Source organism: Monopterus albus, unplaced genomic scaffold (genome assembly GCF_001952655.1).
Source record: "Monopterus albus unplaced genomic scaffold, M_albus_1.0 scaffold130.1, whole genome shotgun sequence".
Lineage (NCBI taxonomy): Eukaryota > Metazoa > Chordata > Actinopteri > Synbranchiformes > Synbranchidae > Monopterus > Monopterus albus.
In genome coordinates, this window is record NW_018128010.1 from 95,460 (window position 1) to 110,329 (window position 14,870).

Below are 14,870 nucleotides of genomic sequence, written 5' to 3' on the forward strand. Positions count from 1 at the left end.
AATCAATGTATTGTAATTTAATGAGAAGAAACTGTCTAAACAAGTGTGTGATTTTAATATGCATTTATTGTGTTAATAATTCTTTGCTACTTCAGATGGTTTTGGTGGGTTAATATTTAATAAGTGTAAGTCTTTAGGCAAGGACTACACAGTGGCCCACACAGTAGAATCATTATAGCCTCTCTCCAGAAGCTACAGTACTGAGCACATTGTGTGCATGTGGGGTAATCAGAGCCAAGATATCATCAGAACATTAAAGTTTAGTACATGAGTTTAAGAATTAAATCAAAGCAAATAACTTCTGTAAAAATCTTAAACCCAAAAATGCTGATGGACATCAAGGGAAAAGTGCTAACAATGAGTCATTTCTTGCCCTTGATCTTCTCACAAGTTGTTCAGAATCCAAAGAGCATGAGAGGAAAAATTCACTGTTTTTGGCTATATTTCAGTTTATGCAGTTGTGAGAGACACTGCATGGTGCTTTTTGCTTTAACTGTAATCAGTAAAGTCTTGATTGGGTTGAATTGGTGCTGTATGTTAACGGATGCTCAGATGGTTTATCATTATTGAATTTCACAAGTTTCTATCAAAATCCACAGCCTCAATAGCTGTTATTCAAATCAAACTTAAGATCTGTGGGAAACGGAGAGCCAGTTAGGTTAACACTGAGGTGTTATGCAGCTAACTCCCCTCCTAACATACGTACCTTTGTCTATGATTCAGGCCATTTAAAAACACCTAGGCAAATTACAAAGCCCTTAGTGATATCAGCTGAGCAAGATATTGTGTTTACAGATGTTGTGGCCAAGTTGGAACATACACAAGGAAAAGAAAATAGGACCTAAATTTGTATCCTGCGGGACCCCCCAAGTTGTGTCTGGCAAGGAGGATGATAAATTGCCCACAGTGACATAAGGTTCTATGGGAAAATCTAGTAGCTGAGCCAGCACAGTGCTGTATCTCTGATAACCACCCAGTGCTTGAGGCAGTCAATTAAAATTGCATGATCTACAGTATCAAAAACCTCACTGAGGTCTAAAAGGATTAAGAGCAAACATTCCCCTGCATACACTGTTATAAGAAGGTCATTTGTTACTTTTAAGGAGGCCTCTCTCAGCCCTGTTTGGCATTCTAAACTTGTATCTGAGTTTTAACAAAATGTTAACAAAGAGCAACAGGTTAAGCCTTTGGAAATCTGAAGCTGTAGTATCTGTAATTTCTGAAAACTGTGGGATCTAGATGGAGGGGAATCAAGTGAATTTAAAACTGGACAGTGAAGTGCTAGTGCAACATAAAAGGCTTTTTTCATCCAAGTTGTAAACGTAATATTTTGAAGGGAAACGACACTGATGGCATCAAAACACCTGCAGCCATGACTTTCTATGCAGCCACAGACATCTGGCAGCAAAGTGACACATGTTATTACTGTATGCCAGGATACACTGTCATGCTGGCGTCAACGCATGTCTAGATATTTGCTCTCCAGACTGAAACATCTCAGCTACCATACTGTCGTTTTATGTCAGTTAGGATTGTGTTTTTAATTAATTAATTTTGTAGCTTTTGAAACACTCAGTGAAGAAAAATTTATTGTTGGTGTGTGACTATACAACTCACAGTCCAGGAATAATAGAGATGTCATCAAAAAGACATTGCCTGGTAGAAGTATAGTAAATTTTGGTTGATCCAGTTTCTTTGCTGACATCATCTCACTGCTCAAATTATTATTTTATGCTGAAAATATTGTTACCTATGATGTTATTGTCAAAAATCAGCAAGGTTGAAATACTATAATGTTCACTCATTTCGATAATCCTGCACTGAAGTCACACCAGTCTGTGTTGCTTTTAATAATACACTTTTATGAGCGGCTTTGAAATGGGACCTACATACCTGGAAAAACCTTTAAAAAGATAAGCTCTGGGCTTAGAAGCTAATGTTTTCAGCATTTGATTAAAATAATAGTGAGCCCTCAGTGCCACAGCTGGCACAGTGGTTAAGTATGAGGTTTATTTTTCTCAGCAGGACTCCACAATTATGACAAGTCTTTTGTTATGCCGTAAAAGGCAGTTTAATAACCTTCCATTTAAGTTCATCTTACGGTCTCACACTCTAAAGACCTCCTTCTGTGCCCTAATCCTACCATTCAGATTTGCTTGCCTGCTTTGAAAGAAGTCCATTACAGAGGGTGTGCTGTCACCCATAATAAGGAATTGAGTTTTTTCTATGACACCAAGAGCATACATGAGACCTATCTCTGAAGTTGTGTTGCTTGTTAAAGGGACATAGTGATATAGTTGTATATCAGACGGGGAGTGTGCTGTCACTCATAATAAGGGATTGAGTTTTTTCTATGGTGTCTTATTTGGGTTTCTGTAGTTGGCTTGTAAACGGGAAGTTCTAGAAGTTAGTTCAACTGCAAGCAGACGATTTCTTTCTGATCTTTTAACAGTCCCTAAAGAACATATGTCTGTAAGTCTAAAGGTTAAATGTAACATGTACTACATATGATTGTGTTAACATGGTTAGATGTTTCTTTAGTCTATAATAAACATAAAACGTTACAATGTTAATCGCGGTAGCACGTCTATGGTGAACATAAAACGTTACTATGTTAATCGTAGTAGCACGTCTATGGAATTTTCAGTATAAGTCAGCATGGAGCTAACGTCACGTTATTGTGTTGTTAACTAGGCTAAACGCACTGTTATATATTTCGAATACTAACCAACTCGATTTTTGTGTATTTTGTGCTGCAGTTTCACAGTGTTTTCTTCAATAAAAGTCCTAAACCAAAGAAGATTGACCAGGTTTTTGCTGAAGGGACCTGTTAGCTATCTGGCAAGCTAAAAGCAGTTACCCAAGTTAGCGAGGCCAGAATAGAGGGTGATGTATGATTATCTAGACAAGTCTCAAGTCAGGTTCCCAGAAGGTGAATTCGATGTATTTCCCTCTCTGCCCTCTGAACCACTGTTTGCTTGTAGGGCCTCACTGAAACATTTCAAATGGGTGATGAGGTCACAGAAGAGAGAAAGTAAGTGCCTTCAAACTGTGAAATAGCTTTATTTATTTTTAAGAGAAACAAGACAGCACAAAATAAAAAAGTATGCAGGTGGTCCATGTGGTTTGTAAATGTCTCAACTGTATTTGTGCTGGGAAGTGTTTTAAAGATCTGAAGCATGACTGTAGGAAATTAAGCTAAAGTATAAAAATGTCAACCAAGACTGTTCTTAAGCAGATAAAACAATGTTCCTGTAGAATTACAAAATAAAATGCCAAATTTTAAGGTGATAATTTTAATGATAATAATGCTTTAACCTCATTGAGACACTGATATGTAGACTTGCACTCACAGTATGATACATCTGTGAAGGAATACATTACTGTATATATTCAGTGAAAGCTACCTAGCCATCCGTACCTCCTGGTCCTGTGGAGGATTGCAGGAAGATGCTATCCCAGCATGCACTGTGTAGTGGACAGGGAGACACCCTTGACAGATCACCAGTCAAACTGACTCATTTCATGTCTTGGGACTGTGGAAAATAACTAAAGAAAAATATACCTAAAACAGGAGAAATGTACAAATTCACCACTGAAATCTGCTACTGATGTCTTATTATCTGACTACCAGGTTTAGTAGTTGGGTTTACTGTCAGTTAACATTTTATGAACGTGCTCCTGTTATTGTCTTTTCTTTGATAATCATCAGGAATCTAATTTGTTCCTGTCTTCCTCCAAGGCTGTGTAGTGAAGATTACACTGAAGTATACAGCTACTTGCTGACAGTCTAAAGATGAAATAATCAACCAAAATTTAATTATAGTGGGAATAACTTTGACAATGGTTTTTCCATCTGTGCACTAAACAGTGAGCCATTGCTCATTTGGAAATGCAAGCCTATACTCTGATCATTCCGAACATACTCTAACTTCTAGTACTTGGCATTTATACAAATTCTGATTAATGGAGTTTCGGGGGTACATTTCGATGTCAGCAACAACATTGCACAGATTACTGATGAGATCATATTTTACTGTTATGTATTAGAGATAATGCACCATTTCTCAAAGACAAAGAGATTCATGGCAGCAGCAGCATCAAACCTTATGTCAGTACTATGTGGTGAAACGGACACCACAGATGAACAGCAATGTGCAGCTGAGAGATTTATACATAAAACCTGCTTAGCCAAATCAGATCTTTACAAAAGTAGGATTAAAACAGAAAGAATCTATGACAAATACTGAACTCTATCATTCTGTTAGTCAAATAGTGTTTAAACAGGGTAACTGATATATAGGCAGCTTGAGAGGGAAAAGACTTATTCATATAGAGAGAGATATACTCTACAGAAACATTTAAATATTCTGTGTGAATCTGTGGGTGCATAAGTTTATCTCAGGGCTCTCAATAAGAATGTATCTGTCACTGCTTTGGTGACAATGAAAAGACACTGACGTTAACTGAAGTGTTTTTAATGGAAATACTGGCTGACTTTCATTCACATTCGCATCCTTTTGATGTGCTGCTTGCGCATTTATGAACCGTTGGTCATGCATACACATATTTGCAAGCCAGTTTATCAGTGCACCTCATTCTGAAGCCATAATCAAAGCTAGAAGTTGGTTTTGATGCCCAGACAGTAGAGTTTTATATCTGAGTGGAGCAAAATGTTCTATTATTGTTCGTTTTAAAACTGCAACCAAAGTAGCTGCAGTCAGATGTGTTGACAGTGTTTGTGAGTCTGATTTGTGACAGCTGTCAATCAAAAGTCAACCAAGTAATTTTGTATCCTACAAAAAGCTTCTTATAAATCACTACAAGGTGATCTCTATCTGATATGAAGCATTGTGATGCAGGACGTATCCTGAAGTTTTGTTGTTGTTTTATATGTCAAATTTCTGCAGGTCCAAAGGTTCTGAAACATTCACAATGGTTTTTCTTTTAATCCTTGTTAACAATAGATTGCGTTTCTGCACAATAATAATTCTTTTTTTTATAAAGAAAATATTGTAAAGAATACATGCTGCAATGAGTCTATCAGTACTGTTTATATTTTTAAAAGCACAGTTAAGTTTTCTAAATGGTGTAACAGGGAATTGATAGCTTTAGAGTGTGTGATAAGAGCTAGGAGATCTAGTTTTATTTAAAATAATTATGAAATTTCATATACCAGCCTCTTCTACATGTACAACAGTGGTTCAAAAATTGTCCAAATCTCTCAGACACACATCCATATATAAATGGCAGGAGTGTGTGTCTGCCAACAGCCCAATTAATAGTGATGCCGTTGTTTTGCAGATGAAGTGAGAGGAGCCCATTGTATGTCAGTCCGACTTTGCCTCCTCCCCTCAGTGCCCCAGTAGGGCTCTTCTCTGTGCAGACCTGCTCTGGAGTAATGCCACAGATGGTGATGAGCCTGTGTAATCCCTGTAGATTTCTATGGTTTATAAACAGCGCGAGAAGCAGCAGGTCCCCCCGATCTGAACAAACACTTCTAAATCGGGGGTGTTTATCATGCCTGTTTGAGGTGGAGGTTGTAATTATTGCAAACAAGAGCAAACATGCAAAGAGAAATGGATTTCACAGATCTAATTGATTGGAGCAAGAGCAGCAGATTTAGCTGCTGTAACCAGCTCCCCCATCCCACTGCAGTGCTGTGTGAGACTTAGATTTATTAAGGTTTATAGCACCTGAAGTATTTATCTTTTAAAATGAGATGCATTCATAGCCATACAGGGCACATTTAATTTACTCAATGTGCAAAACTTAAGCACAGTTGGAAATGGCTCATTGCGATGCACCTCACAGAAAACAACAGATTTCTGGCTCATGATAGTTGAGACCATATATCTAACCCTGCGCACACAGACAGAGAGGGTGTATAGAGATAATTGACAAATTCCTTTGCGAAATGAAATGCTGTGCACGCTGAAAGTAACATCAGTGTTTGCTTTCTGTCTGGCAAAAGAATTATAGCATTCTGATGTATTGCCTCACCCATGCACAAAAATGCATTCTTTTTGTCAGGTGAATTCCTTCTCAATTTTCTTGGCAACAATAGGAACATCAGGAAATTGGTTTGATCCATGACATGTTGACATTTCATTTGGAGAAATCAATCAATCTACCAGCAAAAAGGGTGCATGAAATGTGTCAAATGAAACTGCTGAAATCCGAAGTTTTATGGGAATGCTTTGGAATATTTATCAAGCAAATGAGATTTATCTGAGTGCCACACAAATCACAGGAGAACTAATCAAGATTGTGTTGTTTTTTTCTTGCCCAGTTAGTGAGATGCAGTACCTTGGGGAAATTATTATCTGCAAGGCTAGTTTTGTTTTATGGTGCTTTAATGTAAAAAAATTAAGTGTATGAAAATTACAAATTGGAAAATCTAATTTGATCAACAGTATCATAAGGAAGGGTAGGGAGACCAGAGTTTGTCCTTTTCTCTTTTATTGTCAGCCAGGGAACACACAGCAACCACAGAACACAGGAGTATACTGAAAACAGAACACACTCCCGCCAACCCAGAACTATATACAGCCTGCCCAGAGGGGCATTCTGGAGGATCCCACCAACAGTATCTCCTCTCTGGCATTCTGGGGAATCCCGCCAGGCGCTGCTCTGCCCCAACGCTACAGTATGTAGTAGTATAATCCTCTTCATTGTTTGTGTGTACAGTATTATTGAAATACAAGGTTTGTGTTAAGTATGCTTTTGTTTTTGAGATTCACCTTGTTTTACATGTACAGTGACTAGAAAGTCATCTAAAATTAGCAGCACAGTTTGAGAAACAGCAGGTAGTGCACCCCACTAATAGACTCTAGAGGTGAATTAGCCATTAGCTGAAAAGGTTAATTCACCTCTAAACCAGATGTCTTTGTGAAAGTGAAAAAGTGAAATTGTAAATGGAACACTGGTAGAAGAGGTGGGAGAAAAATGTGTTGATTGGACCTAAGTAAATGTCCACGAGTGTGGTTCAGCCACTATATAATATCTCACATTTGAGCACATGTAATGTATTTGGTACCCAAATATGATAAAGGTTAATATCTTCACAGGAAGTGTAAAAATAGAAGATGAAGTAGAAGTTTATAATTTGAAGTCCAGGTCATTTCTTATAATTCTTAGTGAAGTCTGTGTGTGGCAGAATGCCTTCTTGTCCTCTGGGGTCTGGCACTGCCCCCTGACATCTTTCTTATGTCCAAAGAGGATATATGGAGCTAAGGGAGAGCTGCAAATGTCTCCTAATGGATCTGGTGTGACACTTGTCAGGTCTGCAAATACAGCCATGGTTAGCATCGAGCACAGTAACAAACTCAGATCACCCTGCTAAGAAGTTGTTTGGAAGACATCTTAAAGTTGAACAACACTAAAACATGACCACACTTTCAAATTTTGGTTAACTTTAAAATTCAAACATCAGCAGGGTATTACTAATTTGTCAGTGGGGGGTAGTTTGCTTGGCCAAAATCAACGTATACTCTGGATTCTCTCTACTAGCCTGAATGCATCTTTCCTTACATAGCATCACTTATTTATAGCAGCTTATTTTACTTTGATGTGAGCAAAGCTTTTAATTGCATGTATCTCAGTCATCATGTTTCCTTGATCAAAATTTCATCTACGTATAAATTATGTATTAGTAATGCATGAAGCACTGAGAATTTTTTTTTTTTTTCACTCTTTGCAATGTTTAGTTATATGAGGACCCGGATGCAAGTAGTGGTGAAAAGTGAATAGGTTTAATGGGAGTAACAGGAGTACTGGAAAACAGAATGCTGGTAATCAGGGGCACACAGTCATAATGGCCCATGGTGGTACTGTAAGTATAATGACAGGTAACAGGAACTCAGGAGACGACTGACACTGGTAAGTGATAATGGCATAGGCTTAGTCATGGTCACTGGGACAAAAATAGTTCATCTCCAAACAGGCAGGCTGTGGGAGTATTCCAGAAAGCAGGTTAAGTGAAAACGAGGAGTGTGTTCACCCTGAAGTGTGGAGAAACTCTGGGTTTTCAGTTCCAGAAACTGAGATCATTTTAACTCTGAGTCAGTTACTGCAGTAACTCTATGCTCACTGGCAGGTTTCCTTCAACAAATCTGAGTTTCTCTCTGTGGCTTTCTCCCTCCTGCAGAGCCTGCAGAAGCTGTCTGACACATCATTTAATTTCTTCGTTCATATAAAGCACATATCAGAGCAAATTCATTTTCAGAAGCTTCAGTTGGGATACAAGGATAAAAATCCTGATTAGATAGTAGCCTGATAGTTTAACCACTACCAGTATTTAATAATTTGATTGCTTACAAATTATGACTGATACATCATGAAGCTGGAATCACTACTAAAGAGAAGTCTTGTGACAAACTTGTATCCAACTGGTATATGATGATCTCCCACAATGTTTGCAGAGAATGCAGATTGAAATATGACAGAACAGACCTCTGTTTTTTTTTACCACAGTGTATTACTGCACTCACATGCATCACTCTGTTTAGGTTGAGATGTTTCACAGCAGTCTTTCAGTGGTTTGCAAAGAGTGTATTAGTCATTCTTTTAAAAGCCTAAGGCAAGCATCGGAGTTCTTAATACACTGGCTGCCAGCCACCGGCTTCCAGAGCAAGTGGTGAGTGTGGACCTCTGTCAAGGAACAGGTACAGTCATGTGTTGCTGGAGAAAATCAGGTTGTGTTTAAATTATACAACACGTGTGTGCCAAAGAAGACTGTCTTTCTAAAGATACATGCAAAGAGAGAAATCAGTTCTGTTACACAGTGTTAACACACAACACCATGTTTTTCTATTTTTCAGTTAAATTGTATCAGTGATGTTGTGTTATAATTTCACATGATTCAATCATTTCAGGTGAATTGCAATTAAAACCTGCAAAGCCTTTTTGTTATACATACATGAAGACTTTTGTCTAATCTAAATCACACAGGGTTAACACAGGTCAGTTTGTTATTATTATATATGTGATTTTGTTGACATTTACCAAATTGTGATATGCTCCATATTAGTTTTAAAAAACATGCTGTGGTATTGATTCCAGCAATATTGCCAGGGATAAACACGTCTTTAGTTAGCATGCTCTGCTCCACTATTTAAAGTTCTTTAAATTTAATCATTTTATGCAACAAAAACAGAAGTTAATAACTTGTCAGACTTTCTATTAAATCACAACCAGCTGTTGATTGATTAATGGATTATTTTCTCTATTAATTGATTAGTCCTTTGGTCAATAATGTGTCAGAACATTTGGAAAAACGGCCATCCCATCTGTCCAAAACCCAAGGTGACATTTTCAAATGCCATTTTGTTCAATCAACAGTCAAAGCCCACATAATGAGGTTACTATTAACAAGATAAGCCAAAACGTATTCATATTTAAGAAGCTGAAAATATTTCAACATTTTCTTAAAAAAAAAAAAAAGACTAATTACCTGAGTAATCGACTAATTGTTGCAGCTCTAATGCAAACTTGAAACTTTAGGTTACATCTTGCTTTAATGTATTAAAGAAGCATAAACACAAATGATTAGAAACATCAATTATTAGTATTAAAGTAACCAGAAGAAGGTTAATGTTAGGAGCTAACAACTCATTAAATTCTAACTTATAGAAAAGAATTTTAGTTGGTGTTTCTACGTGACAAGTCACAGAAGCTCAAGATGTGACACAAGTCATAAACAATGCCAAACTGTCGTAGCTATCGAGACTTCGGCTTTGCAGCTCTATTGCTGTTGTGTGCGTGTGTGTAAGAGAAAAAAGATGTATGACAGAAACACAGAGAGAATGAGAATATGATATCAATACTAAGACTAACTCAGTAGGGAGAAGATGTAGAGGCACAAGCTGGCATGCTCAGAAGATTGGCAACAGGGAACAGATGGTCAGGAGGAGAAAGGAAACATGACCAGGATGTGTAGTTATGCAAAGGAGGTGCTGAGAGTGCTGATGAGCTATGAGACACTGGCATCATAATTCAGTGTATAACACAGCTATCCAAGTATCCAGACTTTTTTTTTGAAGTTTCAGACTGTTAAAGAAGTCATGCAATGCCTCTAAAACCTGTTACTTGTTCTCTCTCATTTAGTGTATAATGAGTAAAATCTGATAGACACCAGATGCGGTGCTTTTTTATTTTGCTTTTTGATTGACGGAACGGTTTATGTTTCATATATTTAGATGCAGTACATTAATATATTTGACAGATGTAATGATATCAACATTATTTAGGTTTATGTTGCTAAATGTTGGCTTTCCTTAAGACACAATGACCTTGATGTTTGAAGTGACACATTATTCCCTTCCAGGCATCACAACTATCATAACAACAGATGCATTGTAGCTTGAATCTTTAGTTCAAATGCATATATTAAATAGCTCTAGCGAATGAGGCTGCCATAGTCAGAGCAGCATAATGACAGTAAACAGCAGCAACGCTGACCAGCAAGTAACAAACCTGTAACTCTGGACTTTAAACCTTGCTGTTAATCTTGTACCGGACCATATCAAAACAATTCTGGCCCCAATAAGCACCAAGACAGAAATCCACCATGGGCAGCTAAATCTAGAAATCAGCCCATTTTCCATGCAGTGGTCTGTAAGAACACCAGCTGCTGTGGGCGATCATGGACGTGAGCCCTAACACAAAGCACTCTGCATAACCAGGGCACTAGGTTTTGTTTGTATCGACAAGCAAGGAGAGGTGGAGAGAGGCACGTCTGCTTGAAAATCCCTCTGTGTTGGTCCCACAGTGGCGGTGGGTGACCTTGAAAAGATACTAGTTTTGTAAAGTTAAGACAAAAGGCCAGTATTGATTGAGTTATTACAGCTCCACGCTCCTGGAGATGCGCAGTAATGATGTGGTAATTGCCGGGCATTTTTTCCTTTCCCATAGAGGACTCTTTGGGAAAGGGGGGGTCTGTTTTGCCAGTGTTTTTATTTAACATGTCATTTGCAATTAATAGGCAATACTAAGGTTCTGCCCAGAAATGCTGTGATGTCAGTAATGTGGTACTGTGCTGGCTATCTCCATAAACGCTTCTACATTGGGATAACACTTCTACGTTGGATAAAAAAGCTTTAGGGGATTTTTGTAAGTTTTTATACTTTGTACAAATGTTTCTATGCTCTCAACTTTCATGATATATGTATATACAGTCTTATGCAAAAGTTTAGGCACCCCTTGATAAATAACAGATTTTGGTGATTTTTTATTTGAACAGATGTTAACACAGTTTCTCTTGGAAATGGAAAAAATGCACAATATTTTCTGCAAACAGTGATGCATAGTTACTTCTTATGCCATAAATTGAACAAAAATAAAAAATAAAAACATTATTATGGCATGGTGCAAAAGTTTGGGCACCCTAAGAGTTCCAGAGTCTCAAAGTCTCTCACAAGGTATCAGACCTTAATCAGCTCGTTAGATCTGATGCACAGCAACAGCTGTCATTGGTAAATGCCAATTTCAAAGCTGTACAAATACTTTGACTCTTCAAACCTTGTGCACACACTTGTGGACACCCAGCAACCATGGGTTCCTCTAAGCAGCTGTGTAAGACCCTGAAAATGAAAGTTATTGACGCCCACAATGCAGGAGAAGGCTACAAGAAGATAGCAAAGCGTTGTCAGCTTGCAGTTTCCACAGTAAGAAATGTAATTAAGAGATGGCAGATCAGGGGAACTGTGGAGGTCAAGATGAGATCTGGAAACCTTGAGAGGATGAATGTACTACAAGTTAAATAGGTTGAGTAGAGGGGCCTGTTTTGACTTCTTAAGGTGTTAATATGACAGTCCATGTTCCAGTTGTGAGAAAATGACTCAATAAAAGTGTCCTGTTTGACGATCTGTGGCATATATTCAAAGCCAAAGTGTTTATTTGTCATATGCACAAGTAGGAAACGTGTTTCCCTGTACAATGAAATTTTTACTTTGCTGTCCACATGAATGCCACAAAATACAAATGAAAAATAAAGTAGATAATCAAGTAACACAAAATCTAAGCCACTTTAAGCAGGAATATAATAAAAATATATAAGAATATAATAAGAGAATGTATGCTGCATGGGAGCAGCATGTGCATCAGTCAACAGTCAATGTGTAATTATGCATGTACAAACTGAGAATGTAAACAGTACAGGTCGTCAGTACGTCATTACATGGTAGTAAACTCCTGTCAGCTGTGTAGGAGTCTGATGGCAAAGGGAAAGAAAGAGTTTTTCAGTATAGAAGTCGCACCCCTCCCCTCACATGTTGCTGGTGCTTGATTTTAGTACTACCTCCTGGTAGGTGCCAAAATTTTGCTCCCAGAATGCTCCTTCAAAGTGGGCACACAGTAGTAGAAACAAATGCAGAAAATGTGACGGGTATTGCTCAGTGTGACACATTTTGGTAGGTTCCTTTCTAATACTGATTGGTCCTATGAATTCATCTCAAGTAGGTATCAAGACATTTTTGGTACAAATATCAGAACAATACCTTTTTCAATACCTTCACAACAAATGTATTTGTGTGTGTGTGTGTGTTTATTTACAAGAACGTGGTCTAGATAAAACCTAAACTGGCATAATAATTAATTCAATAAGAAACCATGTGATCAGAAAATCAGTCAGTAAAATTATAAATCTGTCCGCTTTCTGGTAATTGCTGATTTTGGAAACTTGGTGATATGGATTCATTTTGGTTGGTACTAAAGTATTACCACCTTTTTGTTGTTGTTGTTGTTGTTGCTTTTCCCCACGTTTCAACTATTACGTAAGTGTTTCAGACACATTTTGCTTGGGACCAAAAACTGTCCAGATTTGATAAGGTGCTTTTTGACCAAACAGTTATGGGGACTATCCCACTGGGGAGCTCCCCCAGGAACTATATACCTGAAGTAGGGCTGCACGATTAATTATTTTACGTGTGATTTAGATCCTTGTGCAATCTCAGTCTTGTGTGACAATGATTCTGCCATGTTTGCATGAGCAGGGAGATGCCATCCATCAAACTAAGCGCTCCCTTTTCCTCACTAAGCTGCGTTAACCAATAACTGCAAAATGATTTATTTCTCCCTCAACTCCTATTCAGTGCTAGGTGTAAGGGCAGGCACCGCAAAATTTGAAAAATGGTTGCAGGAGGGCACAGAATATCTTTCATAATGTCAAACATGTTGTGTGTTGTGCTTGGAGGGTACCTACCTTGGCAGTAGGAGCTTAAACAAAGTCCCTCAAAATGGCATTCTTTGAACTATTATTGTTCTCAGTTCCTCCAGTGTGAACACACAAAAAAGGGGGTACTTTGTCCAACAGCACTACGTACTATGAATATTATAAGCATGCGGTCATGCAGCCGCTGCTTAAGAAGCCAGGTCTTGATCCTTCTATTTTGGGTAATTTTAGGCCTATCTCTAAGTTGTCTTTTATTACGAAAATTTTAGAGAAAGTGGTTTTTATACAGTTGAAATCCTTTTTAGATAAGCAAAATGTATTGGAGATTTTTTAATCTGGTTTTAAAGCTTGGCATAGTACAGAGTCCGCATTATTAAAGGTTATTAACGACATCTACTTGGCAACAGATGCTGGTGGCTATGTGGCTCTTGTCTTTTTGGATCCTTCAGCTGGTTTTGAACACGGTTGACCACGACATCCTAATATCTTGACTTGAGGAGTTAGTGGGCATCTGTGGTACTACCTTGAAGTGGTTTAGGTCTTATCTGTAGGATAGGACAATGTCTGTTTGTGTTGCTGATGCTGAGTCCTCGTCTACCCCGTTGGTATCTGGGGTTCCGTGGGGCTCAGTTTTAGGGCCCCTGCTTTTTTCCTTATACTTACTCCCTCTTGGCTCTATTTTCAGGAAGCATGGGGTCTCTTTTCATTGTTATGCAGATGATGTACAGATGTATTTGCCACTGAGGGGAAGGGACACATCATCAGTTGCATCACTATTGTCATGTTTTGATGACGTTAGGAAGTGGATGACCTTAAACTTATTGAAGTTGAATGATACGAAGACCGAGGTTATAGTGTTTGGTGCAAAGTTGATTTCGGTTCCTTGGAATGGTACGTGCGGTCCACCGTTACTAACCTTGGTATTAAAATAGACTGTTCTTAGAATGGAATGTCAGGTGAATGCAGTTGTACGGGCCAGTTTTTATCACCTCCGGCAGCTGGCAAAGGTGAAGCCCTTTCTTTCACGGCAGCATTTTGAGACGGTAATACATACATTTATTATGTCTTGTGTGGATTATTGTAATGCACTATATTTTGGGCTCAGTCAGGTCGCCCTTGCCCGCCTCCAGAGAGTCCAAAATGCTGCTGCTTGTCTATAGGTTGGAGGGCGTAAAAGTGACCACATCACACTTATTTTGGCTTCCCTGCATTGGCTGCCGGTGTGTTTTAGAATCCATTTTAAGATTCTTTTATTTGTTTTTAAATCTTTAAATGGTTTGGCCCCCCTTTATCTTACAGAATTGCTACATCCCTATAGCCCCTCCAGGTGCCTCAGATCAGCTGACCAGCTGCTCTTGGAGGTACCGAGGGCTAGGCGGAGATCTAAGGGGGACAGAGCTTTTTCTGTGGGGGCGCCTAAGTTGTGGAATGCATTGCCCCTTTATATTAGACAGGCCCCCTCGTTGTCCATTTTTAAAACCTATTTGAAGACTCATTTGTACCGTCTGATGTTCGAACCAGTATGATCCTGTGTCTTGTTGAGCTTGTGGTTTATTGTTTTATGTATGATGTTTTTGTTTTGCTGTTCGTTTATGTTGTTTTTTTAAGGGGTGTTGTGGATATTGTGTTAAGCACTTTGGTCAGCTTCGGCTGTGTTAAATGTGCTATATAAATAAAGTTGATGATGATGATGATGATG